The sequence below is a fragment of the Hibiscus syriacus genome, unplaced genomic scaffold (assembly GCF_006381635.1).
Source record: "Hibiscus syriacus cultivar Baekdansim isolate YM2019G1 unplaced genomic scaffold, ASM638163v2 tig00117048_pilon, whole genome shotgun sequence".
Lineage (NCBI taxonomy): Eukaryota > Viridiplantae > Streptophyta > Magnoliopsida > Malvales > Malvaceae > Hibiscus > Hibiscus syriacus.
The window spans coordinates 1,771,148-1,787,699 of NW_024063538.1; the positions used below are offsets into that span (position 1 = coordinate 1,771,148).

Below are 16,552 nucleotides of genomic sequence, written 5' to 3' on the forward strand. Positions count from 1 at the left end.
GGATCTTCGCTCAGTAATAAAAATCTGTAGATATCGGAACCAATTAGGAAATATATGTTTATCTGTATCTGCACGTTCTTCAGCATCATCTGGTAGTTCTGTATTACCGAGCTTTCCGAAGCTCACTCTGTTACTCACTTTTTCAGGTTAAAAAGAATCATACCAGCGCAATTATCGACTTCAGTAAAGGAATCCTTCCGGCGTTAGTTGCAGAGTATGGTACTTGTGATTAGGGGGCATGTAATTGTATTTTGGTTTATATATGAGTCTGAAAATATGTTTTATTTCTGCATACTGATAAATGATTTTATAAGTTTACATGTTCTGATAAAAAGTTTTAAATTTTCTGCTATTTTTACAGTGGGTCGCTCTGGTGGCCCTAATGTGACAACCTAGACGGATCAGGTTACCCATATCGGTCTGGAGGGTTACAATCACGGTCGCTCCGAATTTCGTACACCTGAAACTGGAGTGGACTACTGGTGGTATTGCACTTATGATCGGAAAGCACAAAAAGAACAATTGCAGAAAACACTTTGAGAGTGAATTGTGAATGTTGAGAGTGAGTTGAGAAGCTGAATATATCTTTCTATTTATAGGCTAGAAATAGGGTTAAAATCGTCCATAAAATTTCAGGATTAATTCTCTTCTTTGTAACAGCTGAAACGTCTAGATGAACCTGACTCAGAAATAGTCCAGGTTCATTGTATCATTATTCAACTGTTATAACTCCCGAAATTATATCATGTAACCCCTGGAATTAAATCAAATAACTCCTGTAACTCCTGATGTTAACATCTTGTTTCCTCTGTACAAAGCTGGAAATCAGTCCAGATACATCTTAATCGTTCTTTGATTTAATTTAGAAAAGAGCTGTTTAATTTCTGATAACTCATAAATGAGCTGTTCTCATTTTGAATTTAAACAGTCCTCACAGCCTATAAATACCGGTTGAAATATTTCACATTTTCCATTTATTTCTTTCAAATAGAAATTCCTCAAGAATTTTCTCTAAAAAGATAGTATTTGCGTGGACGTGTCGGAGACACGTATTACAACGACCACGACCATGACCTCGACCTTGACCTCGACCACGACCACAAGCCGAGTCGAGATGAGACGGATGGCGGCGGTGCACGAGAGTCCCTGTAACATCCTCAATACCGGGTTAGTGATCAAATTGTAAAGTTTCAGAATTTGATGACTAAAGTAGAAGAATGAAATAGTTCAATGATTATTTGAATATATATATTGAAGGTTATTTAGTAATTATTAAAGGAAATTAAGGGTTAAATGGTCATTTGACCAGAAAGATTTTTATATTTCTTTTTAAGGTAATATAAACGTGGGAATTTGGAGAAACATCCAGAGTTCTCTTCTCCTTTCTTCTTCTTCATACGTGGGAGAGCAAGGCAAAGGTGAGAGTTTTATTAGTTGATTATTATTTGAATTTTAAGTTTGGTTTTGATTCTTTGGGTATTAAATAAGCTTAAGGAAAGCTTATATGTGATTTAAACAATAAGATAAAGGAATTATGAAGGAATTTGCAATATGAGTTTTAAGATGAAATTTTGATATGGTATGGTTGTTGAAGTTTTATGGATGAATTTGACTTGTCATCAATCTAATTAAGAAGTATGAAGTGTTAGAATTGGAATTAGAACACATTGAAAAATTTGGTATGATTTTTGAATCTCATATGGAAGATAGGATTTTGAGGTTTAAGATGAAATAAATGAATATAGATTGGTTTAAGTATGTGTACTAGAGTTAAGAATGAAAAGGGGATGATATATGAAGTGTTTGAGTGGAAATGAAGTAATTTTCGGGTTGAAAATATGATTTCTGGGCAAGGGGAATCGGTACCCATTCAAGGGGAACCGATACCCCTTCAAACGAACAACATTTCCAGAATGTCATTAGGGAATCGATACCCCTTAGTAGGGAACCGATTCCCCCTAAAGGAAAAATGTGCATATTGGTTTAATAAGTTCGTTTAAGTTGCTAGTATCCAATTACAAGGTGTAGGTATCTAATGATTGTCTTAAAATGTATAATTATGTAGATTCAGAGCCTAACCAAGTTCCGGAATCATTGACAAGTAAGATCGATCAAGGGGAAAGATAAGAGATTGGAATTGACTAGTGAGGCCAGGTGAGTGCATATTCAATAGTATATGATGTGCGATGGAAATAAGACTTGCGATGAGTCTATTTCCTGAAGTGTTACACATGAATTCATGATTAAAGGCATGAGTTGAATATGCATGTATGTATGCTTGATTATATGAATTGATCTGTTCTTTTAGGTGCTCTAAGTGATATGACTTATAGGTATTTCTATTATAATGTTACATGATATGTTATGTATGTTAAATGGATTATGTGATGGTATAAGAAATGATATGAAATATATGTGAAAACAAGTATATGTTATGAGATAAGATCTATGTGATTACATGCAACATATGATATTAGATATATGTTTACACATACATGTGGTATGTGACAGAAAATAAGGAACATGTGATTATGAGATCAATGATTACACGTACATGTGATACGTGACTGAAAAGAAAAGATGTGTTTATAAGAGAAAGCATATGAATAAGTAATGTGAACTGTTATAAATGATAATGCCCATGTTATATGATATGAGAGCTAGGGGTATAGTTGGCATGCCAAGAGTCGGGGTTTACCTATGTTCTTCGGGACATAGACTGTTTACCTATGTTCTTCGGGACATATGGACTGTTTACCTATGTCCTTCGGGACATATGGACTGATACCTAGGTTCTTCGGAATCTATGGACTGGTCCTTCGGGACATTGATCGAGCTGTGGTGACAGCATATGTGTGCACAACCTCAATGTACTCACATACCTTAAGTTCTCACTAGTGTACATGGGCTAATAAAGTGATTAAACAAGCATACTGAATGTGATATGTATACGATGGGTTTATAAGTGGTTTGAAATGTGTTACGTGAACCATATGATGTTGTGTGTACAGTGTTTGATTGAAAAGGTTAACAATAAAAGTATGTGATTACATGATAAACTGTTAATGATGAATTATGTGTATGTATGTATTTACTGTAATTAATCTGATATGATTTTATATGATACGAAGAATGCATGGAATTGGTATAACATGATAGAACAGAACATGCATGTATTGATATATGTTATGAAGTGCATTATAAGTCGTTATGCCTCACTAAGTCTTCGACTTAGCGTGTGATTGTTTCACACGTAGGTTTCGAGAAGAGTAAAGAGTAATGCGGAGCAAGACAGGTCAGTTTTCCTTACCAAATGTCAGATCATAAAATATATGTAATGTATATAGAGTGTAGTTGGCATGTAGTCTAAAGACATAAATTGTATGAACTCTGATATATATTTTGTAAACGTTTTGAATAAGTTAAATGTATCAAAGTTTTAAATTACTCACTATTTATACGAATAAATGTTTGAAAAGTCAATGTGACACTTCGGACTCGTATCCGGATCGGATACGGGTTGGGGGTGTTACATTTAATGGTATCAGAGCCAGGTTTAGCCGATTCTCGGCATAAACCAAAGTCTAAAGTGTCATAAAAGGTGTACATGCCAACATAGATTGAAAAATTTTGATCTGATAGTGTAAGGAATATGTTGTCTTGCTAATAGAATAAGAATAGTTTAATACAGTAGAAAATTCGATCGTGATAATTTCGAAGTAAGTGAAAGGTGATATTCCTGATTGTGATAACTATTCACCTGCCCTGGCCAGGCAGGATGAAGAGCGGACACCTCAGGAAATGCCTAGTAAGATCAAAAGTTGATTTCAGAAAGCTGAAATCATATCTGAATAATGATAGAAAGTTTTCATCGTTTGGAATCGGAAACACGATATAGAGTAGTTTTGTTATTATGTGGATAAGATAGAATATGGTGAACAGGTGTCACCATAAGAATGTTAAAAAGATCTAATGACGTGATGAGTACGTATAGAAGAACTCAAGGATAAGTGCATCAGTGACAAGTGTATAAGATGTATAAAGTCAGAGCTTATGAGTTTGAAACGAAGTGATAGTATTGCGCATGAACAAGATTATGTTTATGATAAGGGTTTGTAGTTAAGATGGAAAGAGTTAGCATTGGCTAACTAGAGTATGTGATAAAAATGTACTGGAATTATAAGATTTTAAGATATTGTCAGGATATGATAACCAAATCCGCAATGGATCTGGATACAGTTGCATATTTGGATCATAGTAATGTGGTATAGTAAAGGAAAAGGAAGTAAGAATTTGTATATTTAAGTAAAGCTGAGGATTGATAAGAAGAGTTTGAGAATATGTATATCGATGATCAGATTATAGGACACAGGAAGTCAGAATGTTGAGTTTGAGTAAAAGAAATTTCAGGATGTATGAGAATAGAGGTGAAATTGATAAGTTGAGTAAGCGAATGTTGAGATAATTTAGATTGGAAAGAATGTATATGATTGGTATAAGAGGGCTTGTGCCCTAGACTGAACAAAAGTTATTATCTAGCTGTTAGAGTAAAGGTGCTAGAGTTATAAGATTGGAGGAAAGATATAGTGGAGTTAATTGATTATGATGTGAATTTGAATATAGTTGTATATTCTGAGCAGATAGCTATGATGTAGAAACAGAGATAAGTATTTGCATGGAACCTTCAGGAAGGAAAATACAAGTATAAGAAATGATAAAGAATGAAGTTATGTATAAGAAATGGGTTATCAGAGTAATGAGGATGCAATGAAGATTGGTACATAAAGATGAGTATAAGTGATAAGACAAGAGTATGTGAATATGAAAGGAAATATATGATTTATGTATAAGGAATAAGGAGTAAAGAAATGAAAGGGATTGATTTAAAAGAATCAGATACGATAAATATGGAAGTACAGAGGACAATTTTGATATAGAGTGATGAGATGAATGTTACTGTCAACGTGATGAGTGACATTATATGGAATTTTAGAAAGGTCAAAGGAAAAATGCATAATCGAATGAGAGAAAACACAACAATGGATTGGTATTACTGGTTATTGTTTATGATAAACAACAGAAGATGAAGGTATAAACGAAAAAGATAGTCGGAAAACTAAAGTATTAAAAAGTAAGTTTCTGATGATGACAAGAAAGAATAAGTCAGGGAAGCAACATAAGAACATTAGAAGATATGTTCCTATTAAGATGTGCAGTGAAAATTCGAGGATGAATTTTCTTATAAGGAGGGGAGATTTGTAACATCCTCAATACCGGGTTAGTGATCAAATTGTAAAGTTTCAGAATTTGATGACTAAAGTAGAAGAATGAAATAGTTCAATGATTATTTGAATATATTGAAGGTTATTTAGTAATTATTAAAGGAAATTAAGGGTTAAATGGTCATTTGACCAGAAAGATTTTTATATTTCTTTTTAAGGTAATATAAACGTGGGAATTTGGAGAAACATCCAGAGTTCTCTTCTCCTTTCTTCTTCTTCATATGTGGGAGAGCAAAGCAAAGGTGAGAGTTTTATTAGTTGATTATTATTGAATTTTAAGTTTGGTTTTGATTCTTTGGGTATTAAATAAGCTTAAGGAAAGCTTATGTGATTTAAACAATAAGATAAAGGAATTATGAAGGAATTTGCAATATGAGTTTTAAGATGAAATTTTGATATGGTATGGTTGTTGAAGTTTTATGGATGAATTTGACTTGTCATCAATCTAATTAAGAAGTGAAGTGTTAGAATTGGAATTAGAACACATTGAAAATTTGGTATGATTTTTGAATCTCATATGGAAGATAGGATTTTGAGGTTTAAGATGAAATAAATGAATATAGATTGGTTTAAGTATGTGTACTAGAGTTAATAATGAAAAGGGGATGATATATGAAGTGTTTGAGTGGAAATGAAGTAATTTCGGGTTGAAAATATGATTTCTGGGCAAGGGGAATCGGTACCCATTCAAGGGGAACCGATACCCCTTCAAACGAACAACATTTCCAGAATGTCATTAGGGAATCGATACCCCCTTAGTAGGGAACCGATTCCCCCTAAAGGAAAAATGTGCATATTGGTTTAATAAGTTCGTTTAAGTTGCTAGTATCCAATTACAAGGTGTAGGTATCTAATGATTGTCTTAAAATGTATAATTATGTAGATTCAGAGCCTAACCAAGTTCCGGAATCATTGACAAGTAAGATCGATCAAGGGGAAAGATAAGAGATTGGAATTGACTAGTGAGGCCAGGTGAGTGCATATTCAATAGTATATGATGTGCGATGGAAATAAGACTTGCGATGAGTCTATTTCCTGAAGTGTTACACATGAATTCATGATTAAAGGCATGAGTTGAATATGCATGTATGTATGCTTGATTATATGAATTGATCTGTTCTTTTATGTGCTCTAAGTGATATGACTTATAGGTATTTCTATTATAATGTTACATGATATGTTATGTATGTTAAATGGATTATGTGATGGTATAAGAAATGATATGAAATATATGTGAAAACAAGTATATGTTATGAGATAAGATCTATGTGATTACATTCAACATATGATATTAGATATATGTTTACACATACATGTGGTATGTGACAGAAAATAAGGAACATGTGATTATGAGATCAATGATTACACGTACATGTGATACGTGACTGAAAAGAAAAGATGTGTTTATAAGAGAAAGCATATGAATAAGTAATGTGAACTGTTATAAATGATAATGCCATGTTATATGATATGAGAGCTAGGGGTATAGTTGGCATGCCAAGAGTCGAGGGTTTACCTATGTTCTTCGGGACATATGTACTGTTTACCTATGTTCTGGGACATATGGACTGTTTACCTATGTCCTTCGGGACATATGGACTGATTACCTAGGTTCTTCGAATCTATGGACTGGTCCTTCGGGACATTGATCGAGCTGTGGTGACAGCATATGTGTGCACAACCTCAATGTACTCACATACCTTAAGTTCTCACTAGTGTACATGGGCTAATAAAGTGATTAAACAAGCATACTGAATGTGATATGTATACGATGGGTTTATAAGTGGTTTGAAATGTGTTACGTGAACCATATGATGTTGTGTGTGTACAGTGTTTGATTGAAAAGGTTAACAATAAAAGTATGTGATTACATGATAAACTGTTAATGATGAATTATGTGTATGTATGTATTTACTGTAATTAATCTGATATGATTTTATATGATACGAAATGCATGGAATTGGTATAACATGATAGAACAGAACATGCATGTATTGATATATGTTATGAAGTGCATTATAAGTCGTTATGCCTCACTAAGTCTTCGACTTAGCGTGTGATTGTTTCACACGTAGGTTTCGAGAAGAGTAAAGAGTAATGCGGAGCAAGACAGGTCAGTTTTCCTTACCAAATGTCAGATCATAAAATATATGTAATGTATATAGAGTGTAGTTGGCATGTAGTCTAAAGACATAAATTGTATGAACTCTGATATATATTTTGTAAACGTTTTGAATAAGTTAAATGTTATCAAAGTTTTTAAATTACTCACTATTTTATACGAATAAATGTTTGAAAAGTCAATGTGACACTTCGGACTCGTATCCGGATCGGATACGGGTTGGGGGTGTTACAGTCCCCCTTGTTCTCTATCACTCAACAAGGAAGTGGGAAATCCAAACCTTAAATACCCATCCCAATAGTGTTTCCAATACTATGTGGGATTGAGCATTACCAACAACACATTGAATCGTTAATGGTCCCGATAGTCCCTTGGTCGAGTTTTCTCTCAATGGACCCTTATTCAAGTCAACACCTCCACATAATTCAAAGTTATATTAGAATTTTCCATTTATCTCCGACTAAAAAGTTACGCTGGAAATGATATGAGAGAAGCGAAAAAGGAAATTCGAGATTGAAAAGGAATTTGAGGCTTAAATGAAATTGAGGACTATGTTGCAAGTTTTAAAAGTTGAGGGACCTAAATACAAGTTCCTGAAAAGTTCAGTGACCATATTGCAAACATACTAATGACAGTGTAACAGTCGGGGACCATATTGTAAATGGACTAAATATTTGGGGATTGTATTGCAAGTTTTAAAAAGGGACCTAAATGAAAGCTTTAGAAAAGTTTAGTGACTATTACTATACTTTTCTCAAGGAAAAGCCCCAACTTGATAAAATTTAAATATATATTATATAAAGGGTAGTTTAGTAATTTAAATTGGATCGGGATAGATCAATAATTTTTACCTTAAACTTGACCTCGCTCCAACCCCGACTGTCTATGTTATATAACCCATCCCGAATATAAAATTTCAAAAAAATATCCGTTTCTATAAGATCGGGTCGGGTTAAGACCCGTCTGGTCTAGATATTTTAACCATCCCTATTTAAGCGGGCGCGTACGCCCCTACAAAACAAAATCAGGCAGCCCAAAATCCCCAGCCCATAAAGACGAAAAGGAGATAAAATTTCACGAGTAAGACTCTTTTCCCTCGCTCCAACAATATTAATTTTTTTTTCACACATCAAGAATCCTGATCTCAAACCCTAGATTTTCTGCAATTTACTCCCCATGGCTAGCGACACGCCAGATTCTCATCGAAGGAAGCACCATCGTTCTCCATCCGACGATGAAGAAACCGATAAATCCTCTAAACGCCACAAGCAACGCCACCACAAACACCGTCACCACCGACACCGTAGCAAGAAGCACGAAGACGAAGCCAGAGATAGTGGTGAAGATCCCTTCCCTCCTCCACCCTCGGTTCCTCGACCTGATGACGACGTCGAGGAAGGAGAGATTCTTGATGAGGAACCGACAGCCGAAATCAAGTCTGGTCAATCTCGCGACGTCCGAGATGTTTCGGATCCGGTGTGTTCGGTTTACCCTTGCTTTTTCAATTACTCACGGCTTTATTTACTGGTTACTGTTATTGTATTTCCTTTTTCCGTCTAGTTACTGAGAAATTGGCGATATTCGGGCTCTTTTTTAGTTTCAAAGGAAAGACGAATTAAAATTTCAATTTTCTCCCTTTACTTGGTTTTGAATATTATTAAGCAAAATTTTGAAATATGAATACTGGATATTGAATGAAAGAAGCTAATAAGTTTTCTTTTTGTTGCTTGTTTGTTGAGTTTGAAATTTTTTATTTTTATTATTTGAACCCTTTTTTCTCGGTGACCTGACGGACCCTTATTGGATATGATCGTGAATTATTTTGTACTTTATGAAATTGGGATAATGAATCTTGTTTTTGTGAGAGTTTGTTAGATTACTGAGTGAGTATCCCATGCATATGCACTACTACACAAAGAAAATGTGTGAATTGCAAAAAGAAATTTGCTCCTAGGCGTTTCTATGGAGACTGATGGCTTACTATTCAGTTGTAAGAGTTGGTTACAGTTGAATATACATGCTTGTAATTACTGTTCTTTCAATTTTTGAGAATGAAGTGTTGCAAGCTTGTGCACTCAGTTCTTTTGTTTGCATCTTCTTTTTTGAAGGGAGCTGGCGGAAATAGTAATTCCATGGATGAGCAAGTAAGAGAGGTTGGTGAAAACAGTGATAGAGGAAACATAGTCATGCTGGGCTCTCTGGAAATTTAAGTGTTGAGTCCCAAGGAGAACCGATCTCTAGAGTTGTCCCTGACGGTCATATCAATAGGTCACCTTTAAGAAGTGGCAAGAAGAAGAATTACCACGAGGATGTCAAAGAGGCTGATGTCAGGAAGTTGAGTGACATGAGAAAGTCATTGTCCTCTGAAAGTTCTGGGGGGAAATACAAGACATCAGCAACTCACCACTTGATTCAAGATATAATGATTATACTAGGAGTAGATCTGAGTCACATTTTATTACAAGGGGAAGGTCACGATCCCAAAGCATAGTAGATGAGGAGGCTCTTCTGAAAAGAAGTAGTCGCCATGAATGTGATCCAGTTCAGGATGGGCGACATGGTAGTAGAAACATAGTTAGGAAATATGAAAGGGAACAAAGTGTCAGTCTTGGCAGATATGGGGGTGAAGAAAGGCATCACAATACAGACACACAAGGTAGAGAGAGGAGCAGGGAAAGGGAGAGAAATTGGGAATGGAGCAGGGAAAGGGATAATGAAAGAGTCAGAGAGAGGAGATGGAAGTTGAATGGAGCAGTGACAGGCAGCTTTATTGTGAGAGGAGAAGGGGAGGGAGCGAGCAAGGAGTAGAGATAGAGATATGAGTGGTGAAAGGAGAAGGGAGAAGGATCGAGAGAGTAGGGAGAGAGAACTAGATAGGGAAAGGAGAAGGGAAAAGAGCGAGGCAGGAGCAGGGACAAGAATCTAGATGGTGAAAGGAGAAGGGAGAAGGTGCATGATAGGATCTGGGATATGGAAGCAGATAGAGATAGGAAGAGAGAGAAGGACAGAGATTGGAGCAGGGACCATAACAACAGTAATGACAGAGATAGGAAAAAGGAAAAAACTGAAGAATGGAACCAAGAGCGCGAGAGGGAAAGGAGTGACAGAAGTAGGGATAAAGATACGAATATTGAAATTGAAGATGATGACATTGGTTATCGAGGTAGGTATAAGAAATACACACTCAAAAGGGGATGAAACAGAAATTAATCGGGACAGATTAAGGAAATGAAATGGTAAAAGTTCATGGTTCTAACATTGATTCATTGGAAAGAAATGAAGATAAACTAAGAAGGTATGGGTTACCCGAAAAAGATGTTTCATGGTATTCTTTTCTCAATCTTATCATTTTGTATATTTCTGTTTTGTTCAGACGTGAAGAGGAGCAAGATGAATTTGAAGAAAGAATTACACTAAAACTTGCTGAAGAGGAAGATGAAGAACTCAATAGGATTAAAGAGGAAAGTAGGAAGCGAAGGCAAGCCATCTTAGAGAAATATAAGAGTAAGCCATTGCAGCAACAAACACAGTCTGTTGCAGTGGATTTGAATAAAGGTTTTTCTCTGCTTCTTAACTTCTATTTTGCTGACTTGTTTTTAACTTTATTGAGCTTTGATTTAAGGTAACCTTATGTTCATTTGATCTGTTACAAATAGCTAATATATATATTTTTAATTTGAACCAGATAATTGCCTGGAGGAGAATAATGGGCAAGCAATAGCTGGTGGTGGTCCAGATGTTCTTGGTGGACATGAAGATATCTATACTGCTGAGCCATTGTTGTCTGTTCAGAAGTCACCTTCAGAAAATGGACAAGCTTCTGTGAAGAGGACATCTGGTGCTGCTGGGCTTGGTGAGGGTACCCCAAAGGTGTGGTGGTTTTCTTTTCTAGTACATTTGAATTTTATATATTCACAACTTTCTATTTTTGGCTGAATCTGCACTCTAAATAATCTTAATTTGGATGTGCCGAAGTTGCCGTTTGCTTTTTTAGGCTATTAAGGTGTACAATCCCCATTTATTTATTTGTGCAGAGTGAGAGGTCAGATGATATTTACTGTGATGATATATTTGGAGAAACGCCTACTGGAGTTCGCAAATTGGTATGTATCTGATTTGTCCATTTGCTTTTGCCTGTTGGGTATCTGCATTAACTATGAGTTGAACAAGGTGGTATCTCAGGCTTGGTTTGACTTGTTGACTGCTTCTTTCCCCCCCAATCACCCCTTTTTATTGTGTATGGACTACAGTAACATGAGTTTCTAAGTTGGCCGAATTGTTTTTATTTGTTTACTTTGAAGATTCTTTTGTATGTTGACTTTCTGGATGGGTTGGGCTGGTTGGCTACTCCTAATGAAGTGCTTTCCGTGAATTAGTTAACTGTTTTCCTCTCTCATACATGGTTTGAAGTTTGTTTACTTTGTATTCTTGAGAGCTGGTATAATAAGGCTTAAGCATATAAATGGTGTATTTGTAGGGTAAAGGTGATGGTTTGCCGGTTATTAGGAGTGGTCTTCATGACAATTGGGATGATGCAGAAGGATATAGTAAGTTGTAACTTTTGTTATAGAAGTACATCGACACAGATACATATTGATATAACTGTCAATCAAAACTCTCAGGTATATGTTTGTACTCACTTTACTGCTGTTCTTCCTGTCTAGGCTAGCGATTTGGTGAACTACTTGACTCTCGATATGAAGTACTGCTACTCATGGTAAAGGTGTTTCTCAACTGTTGTACGGGCAAAGGATCTTAAGGCTGGTTCCAATGCTCCTGAAGAAGTGGCTATAAAGATCATTCGTAATAATGAAACAATGTCAGTGATCAAACTTCCTAATTGATGCTTATTTTTTATTGTATAGAGATCAAGTTCTCTGACTTGTTCCTGTTTCGTGCTGTGTTAATGCTGGTGTGATACAGGCACAAGGCTGGTCAGCTGGAGGTTCAAATATTGAAAAAATTAGCTGGTGCAGATCCAGATGATAAGCGTCATTGTGTTCGTTTTTTATCAAGTTTCAAGTACAGGAATCATCTATGTTTAGTTTTTGAGTCGCTTCACATGAATCTACGTGAAGTTCTCAAGAAGTTTGGTCGCATATTGGTCTTAAACTAACTGCTGTCAGAGCATATGCTAAGCACTTTTATTGCACTTAAGCATCTAAAAACTGTGGTGTTCTTCATGTGATATAAAGCCCGATAACATGCTGGTATGTATTATTTTTTTGCAGTCTTCTTTGCAGTTAATTTGTCAATTGATTGGTCACTTTGACATGATTCTTTTTTTCAGGTAATGAGGCAAAAAATGTGCTGAAGCTTGTGATTTGGTAATGCCATGTTTGCTGGTAAAAATGAATTACACCATACCTTGTAAGCCGCTTTTATCGTGCCCCAGAAATAAGTAAGTTTCTCATATGAAATTGTTTCTATTTAGGGTGACGATTATTTACTTCTGTTGGCTGATATCTGTATGTACTATATCTTGAGTAAAGGTAAAATTTTTATTTCTCCATGGTGCAGTTCTTGGTTGCCTTACGATCATCCAATGGATATGTGGTCTGTTGGTTGCTGTTGTATGAGCTATATACTGGAAAAGTTCTTTTCCCTGGTCCAACGACAATGACATGCTCCGCCTTCATATGGAACTAAAAGGCCCTTTTCCAAAGAAGATGTTGCGTAAGGTACATTGTCAATTGTATGAATGATTATTTTTGGAGGAATTTGTAGTTTTTTTTAATTTACAATATTTGCTGCAATATGCAGTTTTCTTTGCTTGTGCTGATACCGTTTATTCTATATATTTTTTCTTTCAGGGGGCATTTACAGAACAACACTTTGACCAAGATCTTAATTTCATGCTGCAGAAGAGGATCCTGTTACTAAAAAGGTCTTTTCCCTTTTCTGAAATGTTTAATGTAGAAACATTGATAGAAGTGTTTGTATTGGTTTCCCTTGTGTTAACCAAATATCTAATTTTCCTTTCAGAGTATAAAGAGGATGATTCTTAACATAAAGCCAAAAGATATCAGCTCAATTATGTTAGCTCTCCTGGTGAGGATCTAAAGATGGTAGCCAACTTCAAGACCTACTAGAGAAAATTTTTGTGCTGGATCCGGAGAAGAGAATGACAGTTTCTCAGGCATTGGGCTCATCCATTCACGGGCAGTGAAACATCTTGCTGAAATTATGTCTCCAGAAATGTGTTGCTCTTGATATTTGTATTATGACCTAACTCATATTTAGATATCTAATCTTTGGGAATTCTGTCTTTATCTTCTCTGTGTGGGACAAAGCTTGGGCACTTTTTTTGCATGGTTGAAGTCAAAAGGGTGATGTTTGGTCAGGAGTACTCTGTACTGGCGATCTTTCAGTGGAATGTACTTTTCTATTGTAAGACAACTAGCCAAAGGCGTTTTTATCTCTTGTAATCATTCTGCTATGGCCATTGTGAAATGTTGTCTTTTTTACCTGAATGAACTTCGTGAATAATGAGAAAAATGTATTCAGTTTCTTATAAGTTTATAGAACAAAATTTGTTCTTTAAACTAGGCAAGGTGACTTCCCTATTTCTTTTATTTTAGTTTCTACCAGTTGTTGCTTTTGCTGGTTCATTTGTTACCTCTCTAGTTATGTGTTACTTTTTTTTCTATCTTATCAGAATGGTTTGCGCTCTTGGAAGTCTAATTTGATTTTTCATCAGGATAACTGCTACTGCTTTGAGGCAACCCTCCAGTGCTTAATTGCTTAAAAGGCACCCAGGAGAAGGTACCTTGGTTTGTTAGTTTAGGGGCTGTTTTTGACACCCTAAAAGCTGATTATCTTGTTTATTTTTGGTTGTGCTTGTTAGAGATGTATTGATTACTACTATTCTTCTATACTTCATTTCACCCAACTTTTGCATTCTATATATGCTTATGTGGCACCTTGGTAATTTTTTGGTGTTGTGATCGGGCTTAGCTTGCCATCTTTTGAGTTTTCATTGTTTTCTTTCTATTAAGTTCTTTTGACCTATTCTAGAGATATGCATCTCCTAATGTAATTGCATTATATCTGATCCATGGCTCAATCATCTGGAGTCAGTTCCGCCGGTTGTGTAGGAGTCGCTTGAAGTGGAAGTGCGTCTCAGTGAGTAATTATATTTCTGGTTCCTTTGTATAATTTGGATTTTATCTTGTTGAAAATAAGTTAATGTTGTTCTCTCTTGTTCTTAGGGTGTAAAACCAGTGTTCCCAATTCTTGTAAGTATTTTCAATATCATTTCAGCATTTTCTTTTTTAGCGTTTTGAGAACTCTTCCCTGCTTTTCATAGTTGTTTTGGAGCTCTAAAATCTGTATTATCAATCTTAAAGCCTTATTCTCTCTTAACTTTAATTCTGTTGTACCTACCTTCGGTACTCCTGAATTACTGAGTTGCTGAAGAAATAAATGTTATCTTGTGCATACATGTCTTCCTTAGTACTTTATTGTGCTTCTTGGAAACATATTTGGAAAAAAGCATTATGGGTGAAAATTTTCTGCTACAAGATTTATGGTTTACCAACAATATTAGTGCTGCAAATTCCTCTACTGTATGGCCTTATGCACGACTCATGAGCTTTGAATCTTTGGCGACACTAGTTTTGTTTTTTGTTCATAATGAGTTATGAAACGTGTCCTATACTTCTATCATCATGGTGCTGAGTCTCTCAGCCCTTTTTGTGGCTTACTTTTTCAGTAAACAAGGAATGACCTTTCCCATGCAAACTATAGTCCCGTACTATCTGCATTTGAAAATTTGAGTAGAAGATACAGAATTAAGCTTCATTTTATAGTAAGATACTTGTTATAATGCTTCATTACTTTAACTGGGCTTGTTTTCTTCGAACCTTCCCTGTTCTTTGGCTCAAAATCACTATCGTGAGAAAGTATTGGCCTGAAAGGATTTGATGCATGGATTGGTATTCTGTCCTTCAATTTTCTTACCTTTTCTTACTCTTTCCATTTATATGTTTATAAACTTAAAATTTGGGCTCGAAGCATTAGACTTAGATGTGTAGTTTACCCCCACGAGTAGCAAAGGTGTGGTTCCTTGTGGTGTCGAGCAATATGGGGAGGAGAATTGAATGCCATCTTTAATGGGTGATTCATCTCAAATAAAGCAACAGTTTAGTTTCTCTATAAATTTAATTGGTTGCTGTGAATTTCCTCTGTTTCTATTCGGTGTCCTTTCTCGTAGTAGATTGTGAACAATTCATATTTTTTGCTTGGATGTTTGATAATGTATAAGATTTGATTAGATAGTTCGTTGTTGTTGCTCCCCCTCATTTTCTCTCCTATGTAATAATGGGTTTTCTTTGCCTGTTATTTAAGGCTAATGTGCTAAATTAGGATTTCGAAATCGAGGATGAAGAGTCTTTTCTGTAAGAGCTCAATTTTGTTCTAAGCTTTTATCAAGGGTTATAACATTTTTCTTCTCTCTTTCTGTTCAAAATCTATCGGGTCTTCTCTGATAAAAACCTTTAGTTTTTGAGCAAGGAAGAAGAAAGGTTACCTATTCTCTAGTTTTGGATTTGCTTATTTCTTGGGCTGTTTTGGGGTATTTCTTTCTTTTTGCTTTGGTTCCCTAAAGTCTTTATTGAAGCTTTGATTGCCGCCCGTTAGGCATTGCACGTTGACAGCATGTAATTGCTTCTTTTTAAAGTTCAATAAATACTAGACTGGCTTTGCCCTTTTCAAAAAAAAATTTGATACATGATCCCAAATTATGCAATACAGCGGCAGTAGATGGTATTCATGACATCATATTTTCTCAATCCGGCATTCTTTTGAAAAGATTTTTTTTATTTTTATTATTAAAATTTATCTATATTTATTAAATTATTTATCTATTTTAAATTGTGTCAAAATGGATTCGGGGTTAGTTTTCACCGGATCATCGAACCCTTTAGATCTGATAAGAAATATAGAAAATCAGAATTATAAATAAGAACAATATATGTTTTGTGTATAAAATATGTGGTATAATTAATTTAGGTTTTTAGTATAAAAATGTGTCCTGCCTACCAAAGGTGTGAGTCTGTGCCTGGATTCCAGGGATCTTGTGCGTCTGTGCCTTGCCTTTAAATCTAAGCAACCAATCAGGGTAATAAGAAGTTACTGGAGTTTGTCT

At 35.4% G+C, this 16,552-nt stretch overlaps 1 pseudogene; it reads left to right on the plus strand.

Moving 5' to 3' along the window:
- The first annotated feature begins 8,467 nt into the window (after positions 1 to 8,467).
- Positions 8,468 to 13,919, plus strand: LOC120197681 (annotated as a pseudogene).
- The last annotated feature ends 2,633 nt before the right edge of the window (positions 13,920 to 16,552 follow it).